The sequence below is a fragment of the Camelina sativa genome, chromosome 14 (assembly GCF_000633955.1).
Source record: "Camelina sativa cultivar DH55 chromosome 14, Cs, whole genome shotgun sequence".
Taxonomy (NCBI): Eukaryota; Viridiplantae; Streptophyta; class Magnoliopsida; order Brassicales; family Brassicaceae; genus Camelina; species Camelina sativa.
This window is the reverse complement of record NC_025698.1, coordinates 22807805-22822130: the sequence shown is the minus strand read 5'-3', so window position 1 is coordinate 22822130 and position 14326 is coordinate 22807805. Positions and strand designations below refer to the sequence as shown.

At 45.3% G+C, this 14326-nt stretch overlaps 1 pseudogene; it reads right to left on the bottom strand.

The window, feature by feature from the left end:
- Positions 1-14326, bottom strand: part of LOC109128715 — a 52841-nt pseudogene that overhangs the window by 21667 nt on the left and 16848 nt on the right.

Genomic DNA, 14326 nt, shown 5'->3' with positions numbered 1-14326 from the left:
CCCTATGCCGATCTCAGATTTGTTTCTTATGATGCCGACCTCAAAATCTGTGCGCGCGGGCTGAACCAGGGCGACCGCCGACCACCATCAGGTCATCTCGATCGACGGTCAACGGAATATCCTGCCGACCGACTATCGGCAAAGAAGCGACGAGCGGCAGCTAGGTTTTGTTCTTTGGAGAATATAAAAAAAAATAATAATAATAAAAAAAATAAAAAAAATAAAAACACAAAAGTAAAAAGAATAGAGAGGGGTCGAACCTCTGACCTCTCTCGCTCATATCTCCCAATATACCTCCAATATACTTGTATAGTCAACTTCACCACCTCCAATTATGAGCCGACCTCGGAGTCCACCCTAACGGTTAGACAAGTGCCGACATGGATTGGAGATATGCCGCCCACACAGGGACGACCTCTAGGGCACCGTACAACGCCCCACCGACCTCCATTGGTCGACCCCCTCACCCATAGTGTCGATTTCGCCAACTCTGACGCACAACCGCTCACCCTCTCCAATCGATCCCCCTCCATGCTCGAAAGACCAATCTCAATCCTGATCGCGCGAAACCCCAACTCGCGCCGCCCTCCAACCCTAGAGGTGTCGTCCTCAATCGCAAGCCGATCTGCATTTTCGTCATCGCCACACAACCAAGTACCGGACATATGCCGATCGAGAATAGGCGATTCGCCGACCTCAATTAATGATTTACCGACCATATGTGATCGCCTCCGATCCGACGACTTGTGAAGGCGACACCCTCAGTAGCGCCTCCCTCGCCCTCGCCACCTTCACGTAGATTAACAGGACCCAGATCTGCGAAGTCTCGGTCACGCCGCACTCCAGCTCATCTAACATCAGCACGGGCGACCTCGTGGGAAGTCTAGGTAAGCTCGCGGCAACTAAACCCAGCCTGCTGACCTCTCAACAAGTCTCTTTCAATAGCGGCGACACTACCAGTTGCGCGTAAACCCATCATTTCTTGATCCTTCTCAATGGCGACCTCGCCCAAACCACAACGCTACCCTCTGATATCTCGAATATCGCGAGAAACGACCTCACTAGCTTTGATCTTCCCAACATTCATACTTGGCGACCTGGCAAAANCTCTCTCGAACGAGTCCGTCTTAACGAGTGTCCAGCTTCTACATCGTCAGTCTGGCCAGGTGTTCGATTTAAAACGCGTTCCACATGGATGTAGCGGTGAAATAATCCGCACAAAAAAAGCCGAGCCCAGTCTCGCATTCAGCTAGCAGGCGGTCAAGTTTGAATAAGCCAAGTTCTTACTTGCACACTCTTGCCGACCTCGGGGCACCCACAGGGTAAGCCGGACACCAGAGCCGCACCTAAAAGGTACGACGAGCTCATCTCAACTACCACCCTTAAAACTTGGTATTCGAAACACGTAATAGGATAAACCGGGAGACGTCTCGCCCCGTAAAATACATCTCGAAACCAAGCAAAAAGCCGAGAAAATCTTGCACTAGCTTAAGGGCGCCTGAACTAATAAGCCAAGCTCAGGCTTGCAAGTCCTTGCCAACCCAAAACACCCACAGGAGAAGCCGGACACAAAAACCGCACCTAAAGGTACGACGAGTCAGTCTCGCCTACCACTTTACTTTGGTAAAGCACAAAGTCGAGCTGCATAACAAAAATTTCCTTGCATCCCTCATGCCTGTCGCTCTCGCGCTTGCCTTCATGCTTTCAAGTTTGGTGCCTACCTACAGCTAGGTGCCTACCTACATCTTGGCGCCTACCTCAAGCTTGGTGCCTACCTCAAGCTTGGTGCCTACCTCAAGCTCTCTCACACTCGCCTCCCTCGCGCTTGCCACTCTCGTGCTTGCCGCACTCACAGTCGACGCTCCCACGCTCACCACCCTCTTGTTCACCGTCCTCATGGTCGACGCTCTCACGCTCGCCACCCTCATAGTCGACGCTCTTATGCTCGACGCCCTCACAGTCAAACGCTCTCATGCTAACTCTCTCGCGCTCGACACTCTCACGCTCGATGCTCTCATGCTCGACGCTCTCACACTCGAGTCTCTTGGCACCTACCTACAGCTTGGTGCCGACCTCCAGCTTGGGGCCAACCTACAGCTTGGTGCCTACCTCAATCTTGGTGTTGACCTCTAGCTTGACGCATACCTCAAGCTTGATGCCAACCTCTACCTAGGTGCCTACCTCAATTTCGGTGTCGACCTCCAGCTTGGCGCCTACCTCTAGTTTGGTCCCGACCTCCAGTTTTGTGCCTACCTCCAGCTTGGTGCTGACCTCAAAACCTTCTCCCGCACTATCACAAGTGTCGACCTCAAATTGACGATCAAATCTCTTCTTGTCGCTCCCATGAGAGGACGTGGAATGCGAGCGCACATCATGAACACCTATCTTAGGAGTTGACCTCGGATCTCGCCCCAATGATAGTACAAGCGCCGACCTGGAATGAGGATTTGCCGAACTCTGGNAGAAGCCGGACACAAAAACCGCACCTAAAGGTACGACGAGTCAGTCTCGCCTACCACTTTACTTTGGTAAAGCACAAAGTCGAGCTGCATAACAAAAATTTCCTTGCATCCCTCATGCCTGTCGCTCTCGCGCTTGCCTTCATGCTTTCAAGTTTGGTGCCTACCTACAGCTAGGTGCCTACCTACATCTTGGCGCCTACCTCAAGCTTGGTGCCTACCTCAAGCTTGGTGCCTACCTCAAGCTCTCTCACACTCGCCTCCCTCGCGCTTGCCACTCTCGTGCTTGCCGCACTCACAGTCGACGCTCTCACGCTCACCACCCTCTTGTTCACCGTCCTCATGGTCGACGCTCTCACGCTCGCCACCCTCATAGTCGACGCTCTTATGCTCGACGCCCTCACAGTCAAACGCTCTCATGCTAACTCTCTCGCGCTCGACACTCTCACGCTCGATGCTCTCATGCTCGACGCTCTCACACTCGAGTCTCTTGGCACCTACCTACAGCTTGGTGCCGACCTCCAGCTTGGGGCCAACCTACAGCTTGGTGCCTACCTCAATCTTGGTGTTGACCTCTAGCTTGACGCATACCTCAAGCTTGATGCCAACCTCTACCTAGGTGCCTACCTCAATTTCGGTGTCGACCTCCAGCTTGGCGCCTACCTCTAGTTTGGTCCCGACCTCCAGTTTTGTGCCTACCTCCAGCTTGGTGCTGACCTCAAAACCTTCTCCCGCACTATCACAAGTGTCGACCTCAAATTGACGATCAAATCTCTTCTTGTCGCTCCCATGAGAGGACGTGGAATGCGAGCGCACATCATGAACACCTATCTTAGGAGTTGACCTCGGATCTCGCCCCAATGATAGTACAAGCGCCGACCTGGAATGAGGATTTGCCGAACTCTGGGGCATCGCGCAGCGTCCCGCCGACCTCAATCCGCCGATCTCGCAAGAACCAACCTCAGCACTCATCAATCCTTGTCCGCCGACCTCTCTTCACCTCTCGATCCCGTTCGACGACGACGATCTCACTCTTGCCGACCTCAGTCTCATTCTCGGTGGCGACCTCAATCTCACTCTCGGTGGCGACCTCAATCTCACTCGTAGATCTCAATCTGGACGACGACGATCTCAACCTCGACGACAATGATCTCCCTTTAAGCCGAGCTCAATCTCAACCTCGACGATGATGATCTCTCTCTCGCGACCTCTTGAGAGTCAAGGACAAGTGCCAACATGGAATGACGATTTTCCGACCTCCGCTCATCCCGCCAAGCTCATCGCCGAGCTCATTGCCACCGCTCATCCCGCCGAGCGCACTGCCGAGCTCATCACCTCTGCTCTCGACCTCACGAACACCAAATCCGCCAATCTCGGATGATGCTGCCCTGCGAAATCGATCGAACCTGCTTGAATTCGAGCCATCTAGGCGACTCCTATCTAATTCCATATCAACTCTGCGCCGATCTCCAACCATGGAGTCTCGCCGACCGCCGATCATCAGAGATCTCACAGCGGCTCGAGAGGCGCCGGTTAGGGTTTTAGAGATGTGCAACCAAACAAAAGAGAGTTATAGAAAGAGGTCCCACCGAGATCACAATCTCGCCGACCTCAATCTTATTCGCCGATCTGGCTCAACTTCTCTAACCCTTCGTTGCCAACTATGTGCGGCAACTCTATTCTCAACCATTGCAGATCCATTATCAAGCACTACGCTGTATAAGAATGTGCTCAAGGCGCATAATATCTAGACGAGCTCCACGCTCAACGCTCAACGCTCCACGCGCCAGGCGCCACGCTCCGAAAAGACGTGCTCAAGACACATAACATATAGACAAGCTCTGCGCTCCACAACAACACATTCAACGCATACAACATCAAAACAAGCTCCTAGCTCAATAGAAACTATCGTTTTAACCATCACTGCACATAGGAAGATCTTCCTAAGGCAGTCCAGAACGCCCAACGCCGAGCAGGCATATGTGAAGACTCGAAGTACGCCCACCGATCATAGAAATACCTCGCTCGCCGGACTAAGGGAGGGACTATTGTTGGATATGGGCTGCGCCCAATATGCCACTCGGCCCAACAAAACTTGTTAATTGTGATTTCGGCCCGACAAAATTGAGAGAAAGTCTATTAACACTCCGCAGAGGACAATCTCGGGATTTTNCTCTCATGCTAACTCTCTCGCGCTCGACACTCTCACGCTCGATGCTCTCATGCTCGACGCTCTCACACTCGAGTCTCTTGGCACCTACCTACAGCTTGGTGCCGACCTCCAGCTTGGGGCCAACCTACAGCTTGGTGCCTACCTCAATCTTGGTGTTGACCTCTAGCTTGACGCATACCTCAAGCTTGATGCCAACCTCTACCTAGGTGCCTACCTCAATTTCGGTGTCGACCTCCAGCTTGGCGCCTACCTCTAGTTTGGTCCCGACCTCCAGTTTTGTGCCTACCTCCAGCTTGGTGCTGACCTCAAAACCTTCTCCCGCACTATCACAAGTGTCGACCTCAAATTGACGATCAAATCTCTTCTTGTCGCTCCCATGAGAGGACGTGGAATGCGAGCGCACATCATGAACACCTATCTTAGGAGTTGACCTCGGATCTCGCCCCAATGATAGTACAAGCGCCGACCTGGAATGAGGATTTGCCGAACTCTGGGGCATCGCGCAGCGTCCCGCCGACCTCAATCCGCCGATCTCGCAAGAACCAACCTCAGCACTCATCAATCCTTGTCCGCCGACCTCTCTTCACCTCTCGATCCCGTTCGACGACGACGATCTCACTCTTGCCGACCTCAGTCTCATTCTCGGTGGCGACCTCAATCTCACTCTCGGTGGCGACCTCAATCTCACTCGTAGATCTCAATCTGGACGACGACGATCTCAACCTCGACGACAATGATCTCCCTTTAAGCCGAGCTCAATCTCAACCTCGACGATGATGATCTCTCTCTCGCGACCTCTTGAGAGTCAAGGACAAGTGCCAACATGGAATGACGATTTTCCGACCTCCGCTCATCCCGCCAAGCTCATCGCCGAGCTCATTGCCACCGCTCATCCCGCCGAGCGCACTGCCGAGCTCATCACCTCTGCTCTCGACCTCACGAACACCAAATCCGCCAATCTCGGATGATGCTGCCCTGCGAAATCGATCGAACCTGCTTGAATTCGAGCCATCTAGGCGACTCCTATCTAATTCCATATCAACTCTGCGCCGATCTCCAACCATGGAGTCTCGCCGACCGCCGATCATCAGAGATCTCACAGCGGCTCGAGAGGCGCCGGTTAGGGTTTTAGAGATGTGCAACCAAACAAAAGAGAGTTATAGAAAGAGGTCCCACCGAGATCACAATCTCGCCGACCTCAATCTTATTCGCCGATCTGGCTCAACTTCTCTAACCCTTCGTTGCCAACTATGTGCGGCAACTCTATTCTCAACCATTGCAGATCCATTATCAAGCACTACGCTGTATAAGAATGTGCTCAAGGCGCATAATATCTAGACGAGCTCCACGCTCAACGCTCAACGCTCCACGCGCCAGGCGCCACGCTCCGAAAAGACGTGCTCAAGACACATAACATATAGACAAGCTCTGCGCTCCACAACAACACATTCAACGCATACAACATCAAAACAAGCTCCTAGCTCAATAGAAACTATCGTTTTAACCATCACTGCACATAGGAAGATCTTCCTAAGGCAGTCCAGAACGCCCAACGCCGAGCAGGCATATGTGAAGACTCGAAGTACGCCCACCGATCATAGAAATACCTCGCTCGCCGGACTAAGGGAGGGACTATTGTTGGATATGGGCTGCGCCCAATATGCCACTCGGCCCAACAAAACTTGTTAATTGTGATTTCGGCCCGACAAAATTGAGAGAAAGTCTATTAACACTCCGCAGAGGACAATCTCGGGATTTTGCGCAGAAACCCTAGAGTGCCCTAACTCTACACTCAGCTATAAATAGTTCAAGACATTTATTGGAAAGATGATCCTGACCCGCGGACAATACCTACAGAGCAATACTTTGGATCAAAAACTGTTATTGTCTTTCGTATAATTCATTCCTATTTTCAGTTCGTCACTTTAAGCTTGCTAGTTCGCTTGTGAACTAACAAGCTCTATCCCGACTTGTTTTAAGTGACGATCTCACGTTTTCCCCGATTATTAAAAGAACTTGCTTGCTCTTTCCCACAAAATCTTTATTTGTTTAAGTTGTGCAATCCCGGTACAAACACTACCCGACGCACAACTGCCTAACCCACTGAGACTTGGTCTTTAGTGTGGTGATGGATGATGATAGAGATGATGAATGATGGATGCAAGGTGTCTCAATTACCCTTATGTAGTTGTAGCATAAAGGATGTCAAACCATAATGAGTGTGATGCAAGCAATCAGGATGTGAATACTTATCTAAGTCAAATCAAATATGATGAATGATTTTTACTAACAACCTAATGATAATTATGAAATGCAGAATGTAAAGCTAATAAGACAGGATACTAAATGCAAAGTAAACAATAAAACAAAGCAGTAATGATACTAAACAGAAACATAAATTATACTAATGCAAGTCAAGTAATGAAACATGATTAAACAGAAATGAAACTAGAATTAAACAGGAAATGAAACAGGAATGATGCAGCACATAAACAAGAACTCTGGGATGAGCTCGAGCAAGCACTCGATCGGATGTGCGATCGAGTGGGTGGTCGAGTTGACAAGCGAATGAACAGAAACAGGGTAAATAATGAAAACAGAGCAAACAAAAAGCAATTACCAATACTCAAACAGGGAAATCAATAGACAAAGAAATGTCCTAAGGATGGATTCATGAGCTGGACTCAAGCTATGGTTATCTAAATTGGTCAACAAACCTCAATCAACAATGAGCTATCTCTAGACAATGATCTTTTAATACATGTTAATCCATTCTCAAGACAATAACAATCAAGCCAAGAGACTTCTTAGACCTAGTTCTCACTAGGTATTACATATCAAGGCAGGCATTAAACAAACAGATCATCAATGTCAAAAATCATAGTAAACATCTAATCTCTTAGCATGGTTCATGATAATCTCTAGTATTAGCCTTATGTAACAACTTAGACATTGGTGTGATGCTAAGAAGCTTAAGGTCTACCCTTACCCTCTCAGTATAAGAATATCATAGAGTGTATCTAACCCGAAGAGATATTAAGCAATCAATCTTGACCAATCAAAACAACCATAACCCTTATCCATCCTAATCCATCCTCAAGATCCTAAACCACTACTCACAATCACAAAACATGATGAACAAAGTCATAAACCCATAAATCAATGAAACTTGCATTATTAGAAAGATGAGATGAAGATCTACAATATTGAAGAAGAAATCAAACTCAAATTCTTAATACTTAGAAAGTTATGGAACCAACAAGTATCAAAGATTTCTTAAAAATATGCAAAAGTGGCTAGAGAATCTAAAACGAAAGAAAGCAAAAAAATTAGATAATACCCAAAAGGGGTAAATACTAGGTTTACAGATTTTATCTAAAAGTGGCTCTCTTGGTGGCTGTAGGGTACAAGCCTTTATATAGGAGAGAGGGGGAAACCCTAAAAATAGCTAGAAGACAAAATGGAGGGTCGTCGGTCAACTGGACCAGGTGCTCGGTCGAGTTCTTGGTCGAGTGGCCTCTTCTTCTGCTTCTTCCAGCCGGTCGAGTCCTTCTCCGCTCACGGTCGACTGTCTGGTCGAGTGGGCAGTCGAGTGGACTTCTGAGCTTGGTTTCTTCTGCTCTAACTCCTTGATCTTCTTCACTTTGATAGCTCAAATCCTTCTCAACATCCTTCCATGCTCCTTAGGATACAAATTCACCTGTTTATGCAAGAAACTATGCAAATGCAATGCAATTCTACTCAAATGCATAAACAGTCCTAAAGCTACTCAATAATGGCTAAATGTGCTTATAAATAATGCAAAAGATGTGAATATACTAAGGTAAAACATGGTGAAATATATGAACATCAACACCCCCAAACTTAGTCTTTGCTTGCCCTCAAGCAAATGAACAAGACATAAGTAGGAGAGTGAGGTTTGAAAGTGGGATCTCAGCTCCTAAAGCTTGCTAATAAACTAGCTAGAATCAATGTCCAAGTTACTAGTACTATGATGCAAGTTGAATGAGCTGTATTTAAAGATTTTAGACAAGCCTATCACAACCTTTATTGATTTGAGCCTTAGATATCCATATGCATTCAAATCAACCATTTCTTTTAACATTCATTAATCAAGAACATGAATCAATCTTATGCAATGCTTAAACTCATTTGGCTTGGTAATAAAGGCTTAGAGACAATGATGGTCTCTCTTTAGAGTGAGGCTTATCAAGATCAAGGTTCTCTCATAAAAATGAATTGAGCTTTAGAAGAAGGCTAAAGGTAAGAACACTTAGACACATACAAGAACAAAACCTTGTCTACCCAAAAGTAACCAAAGTGTTTGATCCTATCATTCTAATCCCAAATGATCCTAGTTCTACCCTTTATCTTCATCTCTTCTCAAATACACTTTTCTCTTTTGTTTTTAAGCCTTAGGAGAGGTTTCTTATTTGAATCAACTAATGGAATGGGGATTTTTTTCTTATTGCTATGGTTCCCTTTTCTTCTAAATTTTTAAGACATAAAAGTTTTTTTTGCTAGACTCTTCTTTTCTTTCTTTCTTTTCTTTCTTTCTTTTCTTTGAGTAGAACCATCTTTAACAATCTCATACATCCCATTCTTTCACTAGAGTTTACATAAATACATTCCCCTCCTAAAGACTATAACCTTTTCTTTCTTTCTTTCTCTTTTCTTTTCTTTTCTTTTCTTTTCTTTAAACAACCAAGTCCCAAACCCAACAATTAAACCACCTAGTCCTATCTAGTTTGAAAATTGCAAACTAAAACTACACAAGGCAATATTCTTGTCAGCTCAAACCTAACACTTTCTACCAAGCTTAATCCCAAAAAGGCCTTACACACTTAAGAAATAACATGGCTTGAAAGAAGGGTTGGTTAATGGGAGGGGAAACTGATTCTTAATGAGGAAATCAGCTATTTGGATCAACAAGAGTGGTAAAAAGGAGAAAGATGATCCAAATATGTATACGGTATCCATGAGTTTAAAGCAATGCACAAATTGATAATTATAAGTCAATATTAGGTTCTTTTAAATAGGAAATGGCATCAAATCACAACATGCTTCAATTTAGACCAAATGCAATGCAGGAATTCAAGACATGGTTCAACCTTATGCTTCTAACCACTCAACTAGCATCAAAGTACTATTAACTTGGGCATTGATCCTAGTTTAGTGAATTTAAGCAAGCTAACAAGGAAAAACTCATAATAGATCCCTAATGCAGATATGAAAAAGTCCTACATGAAACATGCTAAACAAGATGCTAATATGCAATGCAAAGCTACATGAACACTCTGTTTTTGTAAAGATTTTTGCAAAAATTTACAAATTTTTAGTTTTTTTTTCTATGCCTTAGATGAAATGCAATTACTAAAATGATTATGCTAAAACTTTGAAATAAGAAAACAAAACACAGCATCAAATACTATCTCAAACCCTCTCCCAAACTTAAATTACACAGTCCTCTGTGTAAAAGAAATTTGTTAGAGTATTCAAGACTCTAAACAAAATAAAACTAGATATGCAATGGTATTTACAATGAAAAGGTGAAGTTTGTACCTCATGGGTTGTGGAAGAAGTTGTCCACATCCTCATTAATGCTTTCATAAGTGTAGTTGAGGTCTTGTTGCTGCCTTGGAGGTGGGGAAGGAGGCAACTCGACTATGGCCATCGACTGGTACTCGGTCGAGTGCTGGGTCGAGTGGGTCGGTCGAGTTGGTTGCCGAGTTGGTGATGGTGGGAAAAACTGTTGACCTTGCTGCTGGTAGTATTGCTGCAAGAGGGCTGGATCCATGAAGTATTGGGGAGGGATGAGAGGGTAAGCTTGGCTATAGGAACAGCCTGCATAACCTGTTGGAGCTGGGAACCCATAGGGAGGTCTGGGAAGGTACTTGGCCGAGTGCATTGGAGGTGCTCGGTCGAGTGAGTGCTCGAGTGATCCGGTCGAGTGCCTTGGAAACTGTTGTTCTAGGCGACTTGAACCTCTCCTCCTCTGAATTGGCTCATGCATTGAAGCTCTAGCTGGTTCCACTGGGTTTTTCAGCTCTAGAAACTGCTCTAGTTGAGCTACACCTCCTCAAAGGGGTAGAAGTTGTTGGTGAAGAGTTCCCACTCTTCAATTCAGCAATCTCCTTCTTTAAACCCTTGATGGACTTGGGCATCCTTCCCATTTTCTTTTTCAGCTTTCCAAAGATCTTCTCATGCCACTTGTTCCACTTTTGTAGAAGTGTCAACCTCTTGCTAGTCTCTCTCACTCTTCTACTATCCCTTGGATTTGGCTCATAATTTTCAAAATAGAATTGTTCTTCCCCATCAGCCATTTCCACATCTTCAGCTTGATCTTCTATTACTTGGGTTGTCCCATCAAACAAAAACTCAGCAGTTGGCCAAAAGTCAATGTATAGCCCTTCTCTTATGGTGGTGAGAGCTTGATTAGGTAGAACAAGCTGTGTCTTCCCAAGTGTTGGAAGCTCAAAGTTGAACAGGTGCTTCCCATGGTGCATCTCCTTGGCTAGAATGAGGGTGGAGGTGAGGTAGTTGGTGTCAATCCATCTTGGCTTGACCTTCTCTCCTTTGAGTGGTACCTTGGCAGCTACTAGCATTGGAGTGATGATGCCTCCAATGGTTAGAACTCCAACTGATCCTCTCTTGTGCATCTTGCTTACCCAACTCCTATAGTAGGTCAATTGATCAATGAGGACCATAGCAAGATCATTGTCCACACTACTCCCAAGGATGATGGTTCCATTCCTTGCTTGAGTGATGATTCCATAAAGGGCCATATCAATAATCTTGAGTTTTCCCTCATTGAGATTTCCAGTTTCCTTCCTAGCAAAGAATGTATTTGCTAAGGCCTTGTGGAAATATCTCAAGACTGAGCTCCTTATCTTGGAATTCTTGGTCTTGGAGGATGAGTAGAAGCTGCTATCTCCAATGGTTTCCCAAACAGCAAAAAGCTCTTCTCTTGGTATCACCATACTCCTCTCTCTACCAACTTCAAATCCAAAGATGTTGGCTATCTTCTTGAATGAAAACTCATAACTCTTTCTCTTGATGGTGTAGTCACAACAACCAGCTCCCCGCTCTTTATCCATCATTGGGTAGAAGTGGAACTTGATGGTGGCTAAGAACTCACAACTCTCTTCTCTATACCCTTCCATGCACAATCCCATGAATATGCTTAGATTGCACTTCTCAAAGAGAAATTCTATATCTTCAGCAATCCCCAGCTTCTCCATGGTCTCCTTGTTTGGATATCTTGTTCCTTGGAAGCTCATCCTCATGAAGGCTTCATAGAGCTGTTTTGTAGTTAGACCACAAGATTGTTCTTCTTCTCCCTCTCCTTCTTCCTCTTCTTCTTCTTCACTCTCACTTTCAACCTCTTCTTGTTGAACATCAGCTGCTAGCCTCTTTCCCTTTGCCTTGTTCCTCCTTATGTGCTCTTGAAGAGTGAACTCCATCTCTTCTTCACTCTCAGTTCGCTCAGGATCCTCCTCAATGGGTTGATGTTTCTTACTCGGCACGCCACTCGACCGTCTACTTGAACCCGCACTCGGTCGTTTGCCTACACGAGTAGGCGTTCGAGTACTTCCCCCAACTTGTCTTCTTGATGCAAGCTGTGCATCACGTCGATCCAAGGAGCGATCAGCATCTTGTTGAGATGCTCTTGTAGACCTTGAAGACATTTTGAAAGAGAACTGAAAGGAATAGACTCAAAGCTCAAAGTTAATAGGTTAGTAACCCAAAAATCAAAAGAACTAAGCTTGAACAAGAAGATGAACTTGAGAGAGATTTTAAGCAAGATTTTGATTGCTTTAAGCAAATGAGAGAGTGTGAGAAGCATATNAGCTCATCCTCATGAAGGCTTCATAGAGCTGTTTTGTAGTTAGACCACAAGATTGTTCTTCTCCTCCCTCTCCTTCTTCCTCTTCTTCTTCTTCTTCTTCACTCTCACTTTCAACCTCTTCTTGTTGAACATCAGCTGCTAGCCTCTTTCCCTTTGCTTTGTTCCTCCTTATGTGCTCTTGAAGAGTGAACTCCATCTCTTCTTCACTCTCAGTTCGCTCAGGATCCTCCTCAATGGGTTGATGTTTCTTACTCGGCACGCCACTCGACCGTCTACTTGAACCCGCACTCGGTCGTTTGCCTACACGAGTAGGCGTTCGAGTACTTCCCCCAACTTGTCTTCTTGATGCAAGCTGTGCATCACGTCGATCCAAGGAGCGATCAGCATCTTGTTGAGATGCTCTTGTAGACCTTGAAGACATTTTGAAAGAGAACTGAAAGGAATAGACTCAAAGCTCAAAGTTAATAGGTTAGTAACCCAAAAATCAAAAGAACTAAGCTTGAACAAGAAGATGAACTTGAGAGAGATTTTAAGCAAGATTTTGATTGCTTTAAGCAAATGAGAGAGTGTGAGAAGCATATGATCGAGTTTAGCTGTTTATAAAGAAGCTAAGGGGACAAAGAGACAAGGGTGGAGCGTCCATACCAATCAAATTTGAATTGGGAATCTTTGACTCACTTTTTGCTGCCACTCGACCCCACGTGGTCGAGTGGTTGACCAAAATTTGAATTTCGAACTCCTTTCTCCTTCCACTCGATCGTGCAAGACAAAATTGAATCGATTGGGCTTGAAATTTTATTCCACTCGATCGAGTACCTCTTGTGGGATGGTCGAGTGGTTTTGCGAATCCACTTCTACAAGTCCAATTCTTCTTAAACCCATCTACACTCCCATAAATGGTCTGCCCAACACAAACATAAAAGAAAAGAAATCAAAATTACAAGGAAAATTAAGCATATTTACAATGATATCTTAGGGACTTCCTCCCTAGTTAGCTTGTTTAAAGTCCTTAAGCTTGATTTTTGATGCCTTTTTAGGCTTGGTTTGGAGACCAAGGAGGTGATGAAATCCTCCCTGGTATAACTTGATCATTTTGGTGTTGCTTCTTGATCACTGCCTCCTTAACACTTGAACTTTGTTTTTTATTAATCTCGAGCCTTGGTCTTGCCTTCTTCAAAGACCTCTTGTTGAGTTGCACTTGAAGATCCTTCACTAGACCAGACAACTCTTGAACTGAACCATTGAGCTTCTCCATTGATTCCTCATGAGATGAGACTTTAGCTTTTGAAGTCTCTACTTCACTTGGGACCTCATGATCTCTCTTGTCTTTAAGAACAAAAGGTTGAGCTCTAGTGGGCAAGTTGGTTGGGTTGTTGATATCAAACTTCATGGTCAAACCTTCATCTATATCCAAGGTTATCAGCCCTTCCTTAACATCAATTACAGCTCCAGCAGTGGCTAGGAATGGTCTTCCTAGAATGATAGGGTCTTCTAACTCCTTATCCATATCTATGATCACAAAATCGGTGGGAATTCTAGCCTTGCCTAACTTGACTGGAAAGTTTTCCAATTTTCCAACCACATCTCTATTGGATCCATCAGCTAGACTTATGTAGAGGTTGCTAGATGAAACTGACTTTCTTTGTGGTGTGGTGAAAGAAAGATGTATGGAATGATGATGTATGGAATGAATAGAAGTCAGGGTGTTTCAATTCCCCTTATGCAGTTGCAGTATAAGAGGTGTCAATCCTATCTGAGTGATTGTGAACAATTAAGATGTGCATATGAGTCTAAGTCAAGCCAATTGTAAAGATTGTTTGTCACTAACAATCCTAAAATGAGATA